This window comes from Acinonyx jubatus, chromosome A3, assembly GCF_027475565.1.
Source record: "Acinonyx jubatus isolate Ajub_Pintada_27869175 chromosome A3, VMU_Ajub_asm_v1.0, whole genome shotgun sequence".
Lineage (NCBI taxonomy): Eukaryota > Metazoa > Chordata > Mammalia > Carnivora > Felidae > Acinonyx > Acinonyx jubatus.
In genome coordinates this window covers 60,312,155-60,328,411 of record NC_069388.1, presented here as the reverse complement: position 1 = coordinate 60,328,411, position 16,257 = coordinate 60,312,155, and the positions used below count along the sequence as shown (strand labels likewise).

At 41.3% G+C, this 16,257-nt stretch overlaps 1 protein-coding gene across 4 annotated transcripts in view; it reads left to right on the top strand.

The window, feature by feature from the left end:
• CNGA3 (cyclic nucleotide gated channel subunit alpha 3) overlaps positions 1–16,257 on the top strand; it is a 74,072-nt gene that overhangs the window by 9,831 nt on the left and 47,984 nt on the right. Inside the window, exons 2-4 of one of the 4 annotated variants that reach the window (XM_053200485.1) lie at positions 2,564–2,638; positions 2,985–3,070; positions 3,187–3,433. The gene's annotated coding sequence lies outside the window, so the exon portion shown is untranslated. Of the gene's footprint in view, positions 1–2,563; positions 2,639–2,984; positions 3,071–3,186; positions 3,434–14,989; positions 15,487–16,257 lie in introns of those variants that run through there. The other 3 variants (XM_027072612.2, XM_053200486.1, XM_053200487.1) reach the window with 3 other exon arrangements.

The window sequence follows — 16,257 nt, the reverse complement described above, 5'->3', positions numbered from 1 at the left end:
AAAGGGTGTTGTTATGTAAATGAGTCCAAAATGGCCCTCAGGTGGATTATCTCTTTACTGCTAGCTGAGACTTATTAATGCAAGATCCTGATGGCACCAAATTCAAATTTAAGTTTATTTATTTTTTAGAGAGAACGCAAGCAGGGGAGGAGCAGAGAGAGATGGAAAGAGAATCTCAAGCAGGCTCCATGCTCTGTGCCAAAGCCAACACAGGATTGATCACAGGATGGTGAGATGATGACCTGAGCTGAAATCAAGAGTCAGTTGCCCAACCAACTAAGCCACCCAGACATCCACAATTATTTTTAAATAGTCCAAACAAGCATTTTTTAAGCTATTGACTGCTTTGCATACCCCACAAAACCTCACTCAAAGCTCTTACCTATTGAGCCTTGTAGTTATTAGACTCCAAGCAGCTGCTGCTCTTTGGAGCTCTCTCACCCAGAGACTGCCTGCCTTGATGCTGAGTGACGTCACCTAGGCACATAAGCCCCCTCTCTAGTCTTTCTCTCTCAAAGCCTCTGAGAGGTTTCATGTGAGGGACACTTTCATTCAATCCTGTCCACGTGTCACCCAATAAAGTTTGTTGTGTGTAAACGCTTCTTCTGATGACATCTTTTTCCTTGATCAGTCCCTAAATCCCTCAAATTCTCTACCAAAAAAAAAAAAATCTACAGCTCTATGAATGCTTTTCCCTATGATTGGGAACAAGGCAGGGATACCCACTTCCACCACTTCTATTAAACATTGTACTGTAGTTCCTAGTCAATGCAATTGGCAAGAAAAAGAAAAGCCATTAAAGTCAGAAAATAAGTCTTAAAAAATCTTTATCTGCATAAGTCATAATTATTTACATAGAAAATTCTAAAGAATATTCATCACTACTATTAGAACTTGTATGTGAGTTTAGCAAAGTCACAGAATACAAGCTCGATATACAAGACTCCATTGTATTTCTATATACTGGCAACAGACAATTGAAAATGAAAAATTTTAAATGACATTTAAAATAGTGTCAAAAACCACAAAGCACTTGGTAACAAATTTAACCAAAGAAATTAGAACTTCTACATTGTAAACTACAAAACACTCCTTAGAGAAATTAAAGATGACCAAAAATAAGTAGATATGCCATGTTCATAGATTGGAAAAAATCAAAATTATTAAGATGTCAGTTCTCAAATCTGTCTATAGAGTCAATGTAATTCCACACATAATTCCAGCAGACTTTTTGATAGTTGAAACTAAGAATCTGATTCTAAAATGTATGCGGAGGGGCACCTGGATGGCTCAATCGGTTAAGCATCCAACTCTTGATTTAGCACATATCTGCTAAATTCTGGGCCTGCTGCTTTCATCTGGGCTTCCAGGGACATTAGGCTCACTGTCTTCCTAAAGGGGCTACACAGGGTCATTCACTGTCCCAGGAATATTCTGCGGCTTCAGGGCCAACCTCAGACACTTGCTCACATCATATTTCCAACCCCCAGCCTCCAAAGAAAGACTTGTATCTAACTGGGAGTTCTTTTTCCTTTACTTTCCCAAGGGCTAGGATTTGGAGGACTGTGGTCAGGGACTTTTAGATCTGGGACTTCTATGGGAGGTTAACTGAATAAGGCTCTTCCTCCTGCTTCTTTTCCACATCTCCTCTCTTTGTTAATATATTTAACCTACACCTCATGCCCAGAAGAGAAATATCTCATTTGCTGTTTTGCTGTGATTGAGATCAAGGGAAAAACATCAAGGTCCACCAACAGCTCAATTCTCAAAGCATGTCTTGCATCTTTGCTCCTTAGGCAGTGATCTAGTCTACTTTTTTGATGAATTACCTGTTTTCATGTTTGAGTTATTCTAGACATCTGTAGAGAGCCATCTGGGGTTTCTTCTTAGTCTCCATCAAAGCTTGGGCATTCAGGCAAGGTGGTATCATTTAATCAGGACTCTGCACCAGGCAGGTCTTCTATGAACCCTGCAAGAGTGTTACTGCAAAATCTTTGCTTAAAGCAAAGGCTGGGATGCCTCATGCTCCTTGAGGTGGCCTTTTTCACTTTCAAGTAACTCTGCCTTTATTTGGAATTACACCCAATCTACTGGAGAGTGTCACAAGGTTTTAAACCTCTCCCTGAGAGTTTTTGGAGGTACAACCTAGCAATCTTGTCCACATTATCAGAAAGCTTCATTTGTGCTTCTCTGCTTCCAGAGTAAATTTGAATATATATGATTGCCTCTTGCCAGGAATCCGAAATTATATTCCTTATATGTGAGTCTTCCCAATACTCCATCCTTTTTTGTCAAAGAAACAGTCCAAGGTAGGAGTTATACCATACAGTGGAGGTTTGCAACTTTATATGATTATAAATTGCCCCATTGAAGATGCAGAACCCCTGGCCCCACTCTCAGAGATTCAGATTTACTCTCTGGGCCTGGGGCGGAGCCTGGCATTCTGTATTTTTAACAGGTTCCTGAGTTGGATCTCAGCAAATCGTACCTGAAGACCCAGCACCTAAGCAGGTGATCTGAGAGGAAATGCTCCTCCCCACTATGCTTTTCCCTTCCCTCTCAGGTCTGAGCCCTGAGCACCCTCACATCAAGGCAAAGGATCTCCAAGACCCAGAGCTGGTTTACTTCTTGATGTCAGGTTTGTGGTCCCTACAGAAGGTCCTCTGGGCACCTGGAGTGAAGACTATGCCTGCCTCACAGGGCTGTCATGGGCATAAAATGGATAGAGGGCTTGGAACAGAGTCTAGCACATAGTAAGAACTCAATAAATGTTATCTGTTCTATAATCATTATTCTCATTACCTTTGCTACTACCATCACTCACACTCACACTGAGAAAATGGCAGGGGGCCTCCTAAATGCCTCCACCCTCATGCCTTGTGAGGAAGAGAACACCACTCAGAGAAGTCCAGAGCCACGTGGGACAAATGATAATCATGAACTTGGCATCAGTACCAAACTCCTTTTACCAATTTCACTCACAGGCACCAGGAGAGTTTCCCAGGATCTTAGCCCCTGAAGGAGCAGCCCATGCACCCCTCTCAGCAGTGAACCATCCTGCCACTGAGAAGTTGGTATCTCTCCATAACTGCTTTCTTCCTATATGCCACTGATATCCCCAGATCCCCTTCTGTACATCCTAGATATGTGTGGTGGTCTCATTCTGATCCAGCTCCTTCTTCCCAGGCACCAAGTAGCCAGTGGAAGCCCTCACCAAGCCCCCCCATCAGAGTCAAAGTGCTGTGACTCTCCCCTCAAGATATTGATGACTATGTTGAAGTTGGTGCCCTTCCTGGTGTTCCTCAAGCAGTCCTTCAGAAGCTCATCAACCTTTGTTCCAAGGAGTGAATGACTGTGTCTTGAGACTCCACCAGCCCATTCACAAAGAGTAGGAAGTCTTTCTCAATGTGATAAGATGAGCCAAGCACATAAGGTAGGTGCTAAATACATATTTGTAGACTGGTTGGACCTTAGTTTAGGCAACCTTCCTCCTGGGCTTCAAAATTCCCTGATGGGTGTGTATATTTCAGAGAAATTATTCAATCTAGGCCATAGCAGTGGCAGCATGGATGAGCTGGTGCCTCCTCTGGCAGTTCCTCTGGGATGTGGGATTGTAGGGAGGATCTTCACATTACCTAGAGCCTGCAGGAAGGCCCTACCCTGTCCTTTACAATTTGGCATCTGGTAAAGAGGCATGTAGTATGGTCCTTTTACAGAACCTGTAGTCAGGAGCTTTTTGATCCCTACTTGATAATAGTTTGCATTGTATATCCAATATCCTCTGGCTAATATAACAAGTATGGGTGGGCCAGACACTACAATCAGGAATAAAATAGGAGATCCCAATCTTGGGGGATTTGGCCAGGAAACACTCTTTGCCAGTACTCCCACCACTAGGTATGATTATCTAAACCAAAAGGGAAGATGTCTACCTCTCATAAAGGATTACTGTTTGGGGGCAACCAAGGAGAGAAGGCATCATCCATACTGGGGAGATGCCCATTTATTGATTCCTCAGTAGTTGACTCATCTGAAAGCTGGCTATTCAGGAAAAGATCAAAGGGACCACACCTTACTTCTCCCAGCCTGTTAACCTTCTCTGTGACTCTGCAGATGGGTTTGGATGGACTGAGAGCTTTATTCACATATCAAAAACCATTTTTGTGGCCTAAGAGTTCACACCCTGGTGTGTGGCTGGATGTGTCTGGTGGGAAAACTCTGAGTCCTGAAAGGTTCCTGGTGTGCAGAAACCACAGAGACACAGTTTAAATGCGTGCTTAAGAGTCCACCTCTGGTGCCAGGCTAACCCTGCAGTGGTGGGTGCCACTCCTTGCCTCAGTTTCCCCCTTTTTTGTTGTGGAAATTCAATGAATTAATTTACAAGTGCTTTGCATAGTGTGTAACACAGAGTAAGCACTGTGAACACAGTATTGCCACCACCTGAGTTCATGTTTTCTCAGCATCTGTCTCTAACAAGCAGGTTTCATCCTAGTAGGATTTTTGAAAAGTATCTTCTGTGAAAAGAGCAAACCTTAGTTCTTCAAAAGCCACAAAGTTGTCAGTGTGTTTGATAGTTCTGCAAATTCTGTATTGAAGCCTCTTTTTAATAGGCTAGAGGCACAAGCAAACCTATTGGGCTCCCCATCTCCTGTCATAACCCTGAAGGAACTCAGGGGACATGTGGGACAGATCTGGCTAGAAAGATAGTCATGACCTGATCACAAAAGGTGGTCACTAGCTGAGCAACACAGACTTGCCATTTAACCTTGAGGGGGGCTGTCTTTTCTGTACAGGAGGCGGGTTTGAGGAATGGGATCAGGTGCTTGGGAGGAGATCTACTGCATTCAGTGATCTCTAAAGAACTTCCCAGGTATCCCTCCTATGACTCCTCTCCCCCTTCTTCCATAACCCAAACTAGCATTAACAGTAACCATGGGGCCCACATAACACAGATTGTGAGCTCACAAGGGACAGGGAAGAATGGTAGCTGTACCCTCATCTCCAAAGGGGAGGCAGAAGCCAGGGTAGGGAGTGGGTGAAACAGAGAAGAGAAATGAAGAGGAGAGAGAGAAATAAAGAAAGGATAAAGATTGAGAGGGAAAAAAACAAAAGAAGGAAGGAAGGAGGGAGAGGCAGAAGAAAAAAAGATAAATTCCTTTATCCACTTGTTAAGAAATCACAATTCAATAGAGAAGAGAAATTCACAAGCAGCACTTCACAAAGAGTCAAATGGAAATGTAAAATACTCTTGTCTCCTCTAAAATACATTATTCATTGCTCTGTGTCACTGCAGATGTGTGTACTGTGTCCACTCACAGATAAGCAGGATACATTTGCATGATTTAAATGTCAACCCGATCCTGTGAATAATAAACTGCGTGAAGTCAGTCCAGAGGGTCTGAATCACTTTCCCTGGAAACTTACTTCATCAGCTAAGCTTCCGCTCAAGAATTTGAAATTCTGGGGGCCTAAAACTTCTTGTTGTGCTGTTTCATTGCTCCAAGAGGAATCAGGGTCAAAACAAACCATATTCTCTCCATCAGCAGCTTTCAAACACCCTCATACACAGGACCACTTCATCGTCATATCAAATAACTTAGTCTCTGGCCCCCTGGGAATTTTAATGTCCAGGATTGAAAGAGGTAACATAATAAATGCAGGATGAGAAACAAGTAAGGTGGTTATCAATATGTAGGGGAAAATGATGACCTTCTTCCAGAATGGCACTAATTGAATGTTGAGCATTATTTATTTTTCAAGGCATCTTGACATATATTGTCTCAATTATCCATTATCTCTATGATGGAGAAGAAATTCCTCCTTTTATTTTGACCTACCTATAGTGTTGTACATAAAGTAAGTTTCATGTATATAGTATATCATTGGCTCATGTTATTCTATACACTCTGACAATCTGTTTTAATTGGTTTATTGAGACCATTTACATTTAAGGTATTTTTTTACATGCTTGGGCTTAAGTCTTCCATTTTATTATTTGTTTTCTGGTTTGTTTTCACTGTTTCTCATTTCTCTATTTCTCTTTTCTGTAGAAGAATTCTGTGAAGAATTTTTAATGATTCTATGTTGATTTATTTATAGTTTAGTTTTTTTTTAAAGAGAGTGAGTGTTCATGAGAGAGAGCAGGGAAGGAGCAGAGAGAGAGAGAGAAAGAGAATCTTAAGCAGGCTCCTCGCTGGGCATGGAGCCTGATGCAGGGCTTGATCTCACAACTGTGAGGTTATGACTTAAGCTGAAGTCAAGAGTCGGACACTTACCAACTGAAGCACCCAGTTTTTTAACTATTTATAATTTTTTAGGTATATCACTTTGTACAGTTTTCTTAGTGGTAGCCGTAGGTGTTAACAGTGTATTTATGAAACATCATAGTCTACTGGTATTAATGTACCATTTTGATAGAAATGTAGAAAACTTACTGTCATTTGGATATCTTTACCCTTCCCTCTCTTTAAATATAATTGTTTTAAGTGTTTCTTCTTTATACATTGTGCACTACATCAGATGGTGTAATAATTTTTGCTTTAACCATCAGTTTTACCCATTCTGATATTACTTTTTTCTGAAGTTCCAAACTTCCTTCTGTTATTTCCTTTTCTAGCCATTCTTTAAGGGTAGATTTGCTAGCACAAATTCTCTTAGTTTTTCTTCATCTGACAATGTTTTTATTTCCTCTTTTATTTCTGAAGGATATTGTTGCCAGATATAGATTTCAAAGTTGACAGGTCTTTTCTTTGAAAAACATTTGAAGACTTGTGCCCTATCCTCCTGGCCACCATGGTTTCAGAGAGAAATCTTTTTTCATATGAATTGTTCCTCATCTACAGATCTTGTGCAAAGCTTATCATTTGTCTCACAATAATATCCTTTATAGAAAAAAAAAAAAAGAATTGCTAGAGTCAGGATCCAAACCAAGATCATGTTGCATTTAATTGTCATTAATCTTTAGTCTTCTTTAATTTAGAACGGTCCCTCAGTCTGGTTGTCTATCTCTCTATGTATTGTCTTTCATGACTGACGATTTTGAAGAGTACACACTTTATTTTGAAGACTGTCTTCATTTTCTTAATGGTATCTTTGGGTGAGGAGAAATTTTTATTTTGATGGAATATAATTTATTGGAGTTTCTTTATGGTTAGGGCCTTTTTTTGTCCTAAGAAAATTTTGCCTACCCCCAAATCATGAAAATATTCCACTTTTTTGTTCCTATGCATTATGGTGGTAGCTTTATATTTAGGTCTGTGTATGGTTTTTCTCAAATTAAATTTCCTATGTGGACTGAGATAGGAGTTGAGATTTGTTTCCATTCATACAAATTCCAGTTGTTTCATCACCATTTCCTAAAAATGAATTTTATTTCTCCACTGAATTGCCTTGGCACCTTTAGTAAAAATCAATTGACTGTATGTACATGGAATTTCTACTTTGTCCCACTAGGCTGTTCCTTATGCCAATACCACACTGTTTTAATTGTGCTAGCTTTATCCTAAATCTTGAGATCAGGTAGTATAAATCCTCAAGCTTTGTTCTTCTTTTTCAAGATTATTATGTATAGTCTAGATTCTTTGCATTTCCATAAAATTTTAGACTCCAGTTTCTTCAGAATAAAGCCTACTGGGATTTTGATTGGGATTTCGTGAAATTTTAAATCAATTTTGGGGAAAAATCTTAAAACTACTGAGATTTCATAAGAGTATACCATAACATAGTATATCTTTACATTTATTTAGGTCTTTAGTTTTTTAGCAATGTTTTACAAGTCTTGCACATAGTGTTAGATTTATTCTTAAATAATTATGTCTATGACACTGTTGTAAATGGTATTTCTAAAATTTCATATTCTGTTTTTTGTTGCTAGAATATATAGAAGTACAGTTGAGTTTTGCATCCTGCAATCTTATTAAATTTACTTATTCTAATATTTTTAATAAATTATATAGGGTTTTCTATGATTATGCTGTCTTTGGATAATGACAGTTATCTTTTTCTCATCTTTATGCCATTTATTTCATTTCTTTTTTTTCCTGTGCCGTAGTGGCTGGGACTTGCACTACAATGTTTAATACAAGTGCTAAAACTGAACATCCTTGCCTTGTTCTTGATCTCAGTCTTCAAATTAAGCATATTATTAACAGTAAGCTTTTCTAAAATGACTTCTATAAATCTGAGGAAGTTCCCTTCTACTTCTGATTGCTAAGAACCTTCCTTTTCCTTCTTCCTTTCTTTCTTTCCTTCCTTCCTTCCTTCCTTCCTTCCTTCCTTCCTTCCTTCCTTTCTTCCTTCCACATGAGTGAGTGTTGAATTTTGTGACATTGACCATATGTCCTGAAAGTCTAAAATACTTACTATCCAGCCCCTTAAGAAAAAGTCTCTGATCCCTTCTCTAGATAAAAATATAAAAGATACCCTGGTTCATTATATGTATATCAGTGTGGATCTAATCAAGAGACAAAAACCACACAATAATTCAAACAGGAAACGATTAAAATAAAGATTATTAAACATACGATGTAGGAGAGTTTACATGGCACTACAGGACTGAAGGAGAGTAACCAAGGAAGGACAAACTTGGAACGGGGATCCCCCTCCCCAAGACTGGCATTTAAACCTTGTTGGAGCTGGCATAATTGCAGCTCAATGTATGTCAGAGAAATTCACAGGTTTGCACAGACCTGAGGTGGCCTGCAGTTCCTGAGCCAGAAGGAAGCAATCCCCAGAATGCAGGTAGGGCAAGCCACAGCTAGTGGCTGGCCACACAGGAGTGCAGAAAAGGTGGGGGCATCTGTGTGAGTACGAGGCTGGAGCTGTGGTGCTTGTATCAAAATGGTTGTGGCACCAAAGGATCACAAGAGACAAACCTGGGGGGTGTGAGGCTAGGGAAGCAGAGAGAATTGGAATACCATTACAGGCAGGAGGGCTGCACATTGGGTATCCATGCTGAGACAGGTGCAGGAAGGTGACCACCAGGTCCAGCTGGGGTTGGGACATCATCAAGGAACTGTATATTCTAGGCATGTGGCTGAAGCAGAGCACCACTGGACATTCTCACATGTCCACATCAATGGTGCAGCCACCAGAAACAACTACATAGTCTGCTCCTGCTTCAGTGTTTCTCCAGCATCCTCTACTGAGAAAGCTTACCATCGTCCTCACTGTAAAAGAAGAAATGCTTAAAATAATTCAATGCTGAGAAGTGATGAATTGATAACTGATATAGCATTGTTAAAGAATGGAGTATCCTAGGCAATCAAGTATTGGACCCACCGATATTCTATTAAAAATTTCTGGAATAAAAGTGAGAAGTAGGTACCTTTTTTATCAGATGAGGAAACTGAGTCCCACATTAAATTAATTGTCTACACAAATTGTATTAAAGAGTTAATATTAAGAATAAAAATATATGAAACTATCAAAAAAGAGTAGAAATCATATATGTGAGGGAATTATGCATTCTAGGCTTTCAATGAATTAAATGAATCTCAGTGGGAAATGTTTGCAAGTCTCTACAATAAATATTATCATAACTCAAAAAGGCAGACTGGGGGAAATATTTTCATCAAATAAGCTAGGAGAAAGTCTCTGTCAGTATTGCACAAAAAGCTCATGAAAATTGAAAGGAAAAACATCAACTTTAATATAAATGGGCCAAGGACATGAATAGATGATTCACAAAGAGGAGACACAAGTAGCAAACAGACATAAGAAAATGTTCAACTTTACTATTTCTTATTGAGATGCAAATTAAAACTATAATGGGGTGCAGCTTATGAACAAAATTTGAAAAATAAAATAGAATGCTGGTAAAAAAAAACTGGTGGAACTGGTAAATGATTGATAGCAATAGAAATTGCTAAAACTTTTCTTGAATTCAGATGCTTATATCCCTAGAGTATATTCTGGGAATATAACCTGAGGAAATACAAAAAATAGGAAAAAATGTTTCTTGGCAGTTGCTTAAAGGATTGAAAATGGGAAATAATTTAAATGTACATAAAAATGTTAATAACTATATAAATCATTCTATTAATTGTGTAATTCATTTGGTCATGATCATGGCTAGTGATAAATAATTTGGACATTGACCTAAAGTCACTGGAAACTAACACAGTAAGATAGGCTATTTCTCAAGATATAACACCTAAATAAAAACTAGAATAACAAAATTGTATTTACATGTTAGTATCACCATGAAAGAGAATGATGTGTATGTGAAGAAAAACTAGAATATAACATAAAATGTAAAATTAATTTATTGAACTGATTTTAAAGTTCTATTATGAATATAATTTTGCAATGCAACCCTTCTTTAAAATGTGGCAACCAAAATGAAAATAATCCAGGTATGTTGAAAAGAAAATAGCTGATCAAGACTCATTTTTGGGGTGCCTGGGTGGCTCAATTGGTTAAGCATTTGACTCTTGGTTTCAGCTCAGGTCATGATCTCACAGTTTGTGGGATCAAGCCCCCCACGGGACTCTGTGCTGGCAGCATGAAGCCTGCTCGGGATTCTCTCTCTCTCTCCCTCTCTCTCTGCCCCTCCCCCACTCAGGCTGTCCCTGTCTCTCTCAAATAAGTAAACTTAAAAAATTTTTTAAAGACTCACCTCTTTTCTACATTATATACTTCTATTAAGTCACATTGTCTGTCATTAGCTTTTTGCCAGTTTTTGTGGAGACGTGTCATTCTCAGGCTTCACATCATGGTGAATGAGGTCTGCCAAGCAATGTCTCCTCTCTCTGTATGTGGATGGCTGATTATTTTGGACCCTGCTGCAGAACCTTATATTTGTTCCTGTTATATTTTTTTCTCAGTCTGTATATTCAGCCCATCATTAAAAGCCCTCAAGATTTTTTTTATATCCTGATTTGCACTCCATATTTGCCATATTTCCTGAATGCATGTTAGCTATACATCCTGTCCACATTAAAATATACAGAAGATTCCATACATTTACCCAAGGCCTTGATGAAAATGTTGACCTGAGCAGTACTCAGCCCAGGGCACGTCCCATCTACTAATGAGCACCTTTGATGACATTCAGATTACAATTCGCTAAAATAGCCTTGTGTCCAGTACACATTTGCCAGCTGTAACAATTAGAAAAGGTGATTGTCCTTCTTTTGTAGATGGAAAATGAAGGTTGTAGGCTTAGAGGAAAGCTCAGGTGATTTTACTGAGCCCAGACCAGGCTTAGCTGTGGTAGGGACCAAGTTTGCCCTTAGTATTCAGCATCTGTCACCCAGACCTTTGACCCTGCCCATCCTACCTGCCCCTGCTGTGGTATCTGTGCCATCATACCCTTATTGGTCTCCAGGGTCATCAAATGCTTCCCTGAGTCACATGCTTCTGGAGTTATTTGCATTTTAAAGCTTCACCTGCCTGGCTTGGTGGGTGGAGCATGCGACTCTTGATCTTGGGGTTGTAAGTTCAAGCTCCATGTTGGGCATAGACATCATTTAGAAAACAACAGCAACAAAGTAAAAGGGATAAAAATTTGAAACTAAAAGGATGAAGTTCTGATGGTGGAATTCCAGGCACTGATGGTCAGATAGATTTGGATGGTCAAAATGTGTAGCTTCAGCCTCTTCTGGACCGCCTTTGAGGCTCCAAAGCCTCACCTGACTCTCCCAGAGAGAGAGGGAGATAACAGACTCCACTACCTACAAGGCTGGCCTGGAGGGGCATCTTCAGGGGATGAGGTAGATTAGATCTCTGAAGACCACTCTCCTCCATAGTTCTTAATCATATTTGGACAGAATTTACAACTCTTCAAATCTCATTAATTTAACTTTATTTTCCTTCTATTTTGTCAACTGCCAGGTAGGTGAGGGAAACATACCATCATTTTTGTTGCCTGAGAAGCAGAAAAGGGAGCCTTAAAAACTGAAAACCACTGCCTCTGCCACAGCAGGGTCTTTTCCCCCTGATGACTTTGCACTGACTGAGAAAATGCCTGGGGAAATTTATGCATCATTGCTTCTCATGTGAAGCTCACCTGCCTCTGAATAAATATTTTATTTCCCAAAAGCCATTCCTGCAAATTGCCCTATCATTTGCCAAGGATCTAAACCATCTGCCAGAGTAAGCCCACACTCTCCTCCTTACTGATAACTGGGCTTATCTGTTTGCATTTCTACTTATCATCTGCTAGTCTGGCTTATCTCCTTATCAGATTGTGTGTTCTTTAACACACTGGACACCGTATTTAATGTGCCTTTCAAGTCTAATCTATAAATATCAGATCCCCAGCACTTCTGAAATTTGTTTGGACTGGGTAGATTTTACACAAAGTAGGAAAAATTTAATTCCTCCTCCCAATTTTTAAAATCAAAATGTATAATATGCACCCAGAATAAATAGCAAATTGTATATTTACACAGTAAAACTGAAATAACTATAGCTAGAAACAACAATATCACTGAATCCTAAGATTGGGGGGAAAAGCAAATCCCAGACTATGTAGACCATAATCACATATTTTCTAAATTTTAAAAACAATTAGGGGCACCTGGGTGGCTCAGTCAGTTAAGCCCAACTGTTGATTTTGGCTCAGGTCGTGATCTCATACTTCATGAGAGCCGGATTATCTCTCTCTCTCTCTCTCTCTCTCTCTCTCTCTCTCTCTCTCTCGCCTCCCCTGCTAATGCTTCCTCTCCCTCTCAAAATAAATAAAAAAACATTTAAAAATTTAAATTTAAAAACAATTAAAACTATATCTTACTGGGGAGTCCCCTAAGCCACACCTGTTCATGCTCATGCTTGAACTCAATCCCTCTGGGCATGGCTAGTATTTACCCTTTTATTTCTCAGGCAGTGAAATCACAGGCAGGTAGAACTAGTCTCACCAGGTTCCCTGGGTCCAGTCTTCCTCAGCTACTGATGCCTGGGTATCACCTTTTCCCACACAGAACCCTCCTCATTTCCTTAAGAAATATTGACTGAGGCTGAAGCAACCTAGGATTGACCTAATCCTCCCCCACTCAGATATCATCCACCCAGTTAGAATGAGGAAGTGGTGCCTTCTCCATAGCTCTCTTCTCACTGATGTCTCCCTATTGTGACACAGGCTTTGGGTTTCTGAGGATCCCTCTCCTGGGTCTCTTGGTGCCATGGACCCCTTAGGATACCCCACTCACTCATCTGGGATTGCTTGGTGCTAATTGTATCCTGCATATTGACAAAAGACTTCTGTCCCTTCCATGCTGTGCCATACATATTTGGTTGCACTTCAGATGAAACCTGAGCAATAGAACAGACCCCTAGAGGCTACCCCTGAGTCTTCAGCCAAATCTGGACCCTCCTTCCTGACAGCCCAGGATCTTGCTACTGAATGCCTTGTGCGGGCTAATTCACAGATATATCCCCTCTAGGCTCTTTCTGCTCATTTTCAGTCTCAGTTTATCTGTTTGTACCTTACAGGTATGGAAAATTCTTCAGTGATATCTATTGCCACACATATCATTTCCCAAGGGCCAATTATGTGCCCAATCCTGCAATGGATGCTCTACCTCATTTTGTCAGATTCAGTGCACTTCTCCACTTCATGGTTAATTTTGTAAGGTCTTATTTCCCTCCTAAGATCTTAGGAATGGTCTGCATTTCAAAAACAAAGTCCAGAGGGAGTTTTCACTTTCAGGATTGTGCATTAAAATTGTCTCATGGTAACAACTACCTTCTCCAATATCCGTATGTAAGATTCTTTTGAAGCTCTGAAATGTTTCTGGACAACAAATGATAACCATCTGCTTCCAATCTTCCCATCCTTTCCTATGGGAAACAGCTTTAACTTGTAGTGTAAATTACTGGGATTAGAGAAAATAAAGTATTTCCTGACAATGAGGGCTGTAAAAAAAAATTGCACAAGGTAACTGATGTATGTTGGAGAGTCTCTGGATTAAGGACACCAAAGGTCTTGATGAGGCATCATCTCCTGAATTATGTCTTCTCTTGTGTTAAATCCACTTCATATTTCTTCCAGAAGCCCAAATGATAAAATAAGAACTCTCCTCTCCAACTTCTGTGGCTTCAACTTTGTTTTGTTGATTCACCATTTCCATTTATTTGCTTTCCCACTACCAGAATCCCTTAAATCTGAACAATTAAGCTTGACTTTTCTTTGGGGAAATTTTTTCTGGGTTTTGCTTCCCTTCGTTAAGGGGTGTGTGTGTGTGTGTGTGTGTGTGTGTGTGTGTGTGATTCTAATTCTTTATTTCTCCAGTGAATGATATACACTTGATCTCTCCAAGTGTTGCATGAACTCGAGAACTTAAGCTTTCTAAAGACAATCTGTTCCATGAATACATAATTATTTTAATGTTTATTTATATTTGAGAGAGAGAGAGAGAGAGACAGAGTGGGAGTGGGGGAGGGGCAGAGAGAGACAGAGACTGAATCCAAAACAGGCTCCAGGCTCTGAGCTGTCAGCACAGAGCCCCAGGCAGGGCTTTAACCCACGAGCCATGAGATCATGACCTGAGCCAAAGTCTGACGCTTAACCAACTAAGCCACCCAGGTTCCCCTTCATGAGTAGATAATTTAATAGATATGTTCAGGAAATATCATAAGTTACAAATCCTCAAAGAAGCCTCTCCTTTTCAGGCTGCTGTGGGATCTGCTCCTGCAGTTTCTTCCCATAAGGGTGTCAGCCATGGGGACCTGGAACCCAAGAGGCTTCCAGACCTTGTCCCAGACAGGAAAGCTGGATTCCTCCTGGGACCTGCTCCTGCAATTCAGGACCAGAGAGTGAAGGGGAGGTGCATTTAGGTTTTCATCCTTGATGGAGAGGTGTGTCCTTAGACATATGCTTTCTGTGAGGAAAGTGAGTCTGGAGAAATGTGGAGGCTTTGTTGTTATTTTCTGCAAAAAGAGTTTAAATTCTTTTGGCTGGACTGGCGAGTTTTAATTTTTAGTTCAGGGAAGCTGGTGGTGTCTGCTGTGGTAGAAGGAAATAAATCTCTGCAAGGAGATGTCCCTAAGAGAGATTCGTTTCTAAAACCCTTCCTAAGATTGCAAACAAGTTTAAGGGGATATATATTCCCACCTTTAAACTTCAGACTCCCAGATCTCCGCTGTGTCCTCATCCAGTGTGGATTACATTACTGGTAAAACATCTCAGGAAAGAGTCCAAGGTGGCGGGAGGCTCGCGGTTAGAAGAGTCCAGAGTTGACAGGCAGACTTTTCCTGTTTTCTTGCTCCTGGCTCGCCCCCTCTTCCCTTGGAGGGGATGCTGATACGAATGAGCGGCTTCTGCCTCTTCCGGGACCGCCTTTGAGACTCCAGAGCCTCACCTGACTTTCTCAGTGAGAGACAGGGAGGCAACAGACTCCTTCCGCCGTTCGCAGAGGAGGGTCCTGGGGCCGAAGCGTGGGGGAGGGAGCGAGGCCAGAGCTGTTACCCAGAACCCAGAGGGAGCGAGCAGCAGAGACTCTCTGCCAGACAGAGGCGCATCGCGGAGAACTCAAACTTTGTCGGGTAAGGATTTTAGAGTCTTTTGAGCTGGGAGTTTTTAGGGCGCTGGGAGGTCTGCTGGGTCGCTGATTCCATCCAGCCCGGAGATGGATTAAAGAAGTCCGCGCAGGGCAGAGGGGTGGCTGAGCCCAAGTGCAGGCGCGGCGCTGTCCTCAGCCCCCGGTGCTGAAACGGGCCGCTTCTGGGCGCGCGAGAAAGGGGCCTGCTGCCCCGGCATCTGTTCCCAACCCAGGCACACACACACTCCTCCAGCCGAGATCACAGGACAAAGCTGTCCGCTGTGCCCAAGTCCATCACACTCCTTACACTCACATCCAGCAGCCGCGCTGGGCCGATCCGGGCTGAGCCGTCGGGGCAGGAGGCAGAAGGAGCTGGACTGTCTCCCGCTAGAGACAGGAAGGGAGTCTGGCCACGATACTACCCTGGAGACACCTCCGTAAGACACCCTGTAACCCAGATGCCTGGCCACGCGCCTTCATGGCAACCTGTCCTGGAAGAGGCTCTCTGGCCGCCTCGTTTCTGCGGCTTCAGATCTGGGACTAGAGCAGAGTCTCTCCGACTCTGCGCCAGGCGTGGTTATGTCCATGGGCTTGGAAGGAGCAGGAGCTAGGGAGGTCAGCAGACTGGGGTTGAGGGACTGCCTCCGATAGACCCAACTCAGCGTTGGAGATCCAAAGAGACATGTGGCTGAGGAGGAGGCCAAGAGTTCATATTATTTAGTGAAGTGAGCAGTCACTGTTTCTATTCTATTCTTTCTTCCTTTTTTTTTTTTTT